This window comes from Cebus imitator, unplaced genomic scaffold (assembly GCF_001604975.1).
Source record: "Cebus imitator isolate Cc_AM_T3 unplaced genomic scaffold, Cebus_imitator-1.0 Scaffold118, whole genome shotgun sequence".
Classification (NCBI taxonomy): Eukaryota; Metazoa; Chordata; class Mammalia; order Primates; family Cebidae; genus Cebus; species Cebus imitator.
Genome location: NW_016107433.1, coordinates 2,521,348 through 2,524,050, shown reverse-complemented (window position 1 = coordinate 2,524,050; position 2,703 = coordinate 2,521,348). Strand labels below are relative to the sequence as shown.

The 2,703-nt window shown below is 45.8% G+C and overlaps 2 protein-coding genes across 5 annotated transcripts in view; both read left to right on the top strand.

The window, feature by feature from the left end:
• CHTF8 (chromosome transmission fidelity factor 8) overlaps nucleotides 1–2,703 on the top strand; it is a 14,246-nt gene that overhangs the window by 7,088 nt on the left and 4,455 nt on the right. The gene's annotated exons all lie outside the window — the stretch shown is intronic.
• The window catches only part of DERPC (DERPC proline and glycine rich nuclear protein), a 14,244-nt gene that overhangs the window by 7,086 nt on the left and 4,455 nt on the right, over nucleotides 1–2,703 (top strand). The gene's annotated exons all lie outside the window — the stretch shown is intronic.

Genomic DNA, 2,703 nt, shown 5'->3' with positions numbered 1-2,703 from the left:
TTTTTTTTACCTTTGGGAAGGCAGAATTGCATAGTGATTATGAGTGTAGATAGTCAGACGGCCCAGATTTCTACTCTGTCACATAGCAGCTGTGTGTGTCCAACATACAAGCAAGTAACTTAATCTGTATATGCCTCAGTAGCCTCATCTGCAAAATAGGAATAAATACCTATGTCATAAACTTGTTAAGATGGTTGAATGAGAAACCAGCAATATATATGCACAGTAAAAATTCAAAATGTGTTAGCTTGCTACTTATATTTGAATTTAAAAAGTCTAGTGAGTTGACCAATTTCATCTTCCCAGAGTATGTGGTGTTTTAGGAATACAGCCATACTATAAGGGTGTTGGCAAAATACTTTTCCCTGGAGATCCAAAAGGAAGATTGACATACCGATAAATCTCAACCCAGCATAGTGGTTCACGCCTGTAATCCCACACTTTGGGAAGCTGAAGCAGGAGAATCCAAGAAACCAGCTGGGTGCAGTGGCTCACTCCTGTAATTCCAGTACTTTGGGAGGCCAGGGTGGGCGGATCACCTCAGGTCAGGAGTTCAAGACCAGCCTGGCCAACGTGGTGAAACCCTGTCTCTACTAAAAACACAAAAATTATCCGGGCGTGGTGGCGGGTGCCTGTAATCCCAGGTACTCAGGCTGAGGCAGGAGAATCGCTTGAACCCGGGAGGCAGAGGTTTTGGTGAGCTGAGATCATGCCGCTGCACTCCAGCCTGGGTGACAGAGTGAGACTATCTCAAAACGAAAACAAAAACAAAAACACAAAAGCCTGTTTAACATTTTAATCATGTGTTTGCTAAGTTTGAGCACAATTATAACACCTGTTAACTTTCTATACTATAGTTGCCAAACATTGAACTAATAACCTTCTACTAAACTCCATGTATACATTGATAGGACTTAGCCAGAAGCTGTAATTTTGTCCGATATCCCTTCAAACACCCATGAATCTATCCTTCCTAGAAAGTGAACCCAATTGTCTTTAGGCAAAAATGTCCCGTTCTTGTAAAGTTCTCCAGATTTACCACCAGGTGGTGCTGCCGTTGTATAAAATGAAAAGGTATTGTCTTTTTTGTTTTGGTGGGGGGGTAGGGTGGAGAGAAGACAGTGTCTTCTTCTGTTTCCCAGTTTGGAGTGCAGTGGTGTGATCTTGGCTCACTGCAATCCCCGTCTCCCAGGTTCCAGTGATTCTCATGCTTCAGCCTCCCGAGTAGCTGGGACTACAGGCACCACACCCAGCTAATTTTTTGTATTTTTCCTAGAGATAGGGTTTTGCCATGTTGGCCGGGTGGGTCTTGAACTCTTGACCTCAGGCGATCTGCCCACCCTGGCCTCCCAAACTGCTGGGGTTACAGGCGTGAGCCACCGTGCCCAGCCAAAGTCTGTTATCTAAGTATTGGGAAATTTTTGTATTGAAGTGAAAGGTGGTCAAAGCTTTTAATGAGAGTCACATCAGAAGTCAGCTTACCATTCACTAAAGGTGTTTGGAGGATTTTTTCAGTTTCTTTGGCTTTATTTTTTGAGACAGAGTCTGACTCTGTTGCCCGGAGTGGAGTGCAGTGGAGCAACCTCAGCTCACTGTAATCTTTGCCTCCCAGGGTTCAGGCGATTCTATTTTTTTTTTTTTTTTTTAAAGAGGTGGGGTCTCACTCTATTGCCCAGGCTGGAGTGCAGTGGCACAATCTAGGCTCACTACAACCTCTGCCTCCCAGGTTCAAGCGATTCTTCTGCCTCAGCCTCCCGAGTAGCTGGGATTACTGGGGCCTGCCACCATGCCTGGCTAATTTGTGTATTTTTAGTAGAGGCTGGGTTTCACCGTGTTTGCCAGGCTGGTCTCAAACTCCTGACCTCAAGTGATTCAGCCGCCTCAGCCTCCCAAAATGCTGGGATTATTGGCCTGAGCCACCACACCTGGCCCCTTTGGCTTTATGTGTAAAGGGAGACCCTTTGAACCTTGATAACCAAGGAGGTAAACTTGAAGCCTTTAATCATTACCAAAGAAAAAGTAAAATCTTAAATTCCATAGGCCTTTTTTTTTTTTTTTTTTTTTTTAAAGAAACATAGCAGGAAATAGACTACCCTAGGCTGGGCACAGTGACGCACGCCTGTAATCCCAACACTTTGAGAAGCCAAGGTGGGAGGATCACTTAAGCCGAGGAAGTAAAGACTTCAGTGAGCTGTGATCTTGCTACTGCACTCTAGCCTGGGTGACAGAGTAGGACCCTGTCTCAAAAGAAGATAAAAAGACTGGGCGTGGTGGCTCACACCTGTAATCCCAGCACTTTGGGAGACCGAGGCGATAGCATCATGAGGTCAAGATATCAAGAGCATTCTGGCCAACATGGTGAAACCCTCTCTCTACTAAAATTACAAAAACTGGCTGGGCACAGTGGCACCTGCCTGTAGTCCCAGCTCAGGAGGCTGAGGCAGGAGAATTGCTTGAACCCTGGAGGCAGAGGTTGCAGCAAGCTGAGATAGTGCCACTGCATTCCAGATCTGGTGACAAAGCGAGACTGTATCTAAAAAAAAAAAAAATCCTAGCCGGGCGCGGTGGCTCAAGCCTGTAATCCCAGCACTTTGGGAGGCTGAGGCGGGTGGATCACGAGGTCAAGAGATCGAGACCATCCTGGTCAACATGATGAAACCCCGTCTCTACTAAAAATACAAAAACATTAGCTGGGCATGGTGG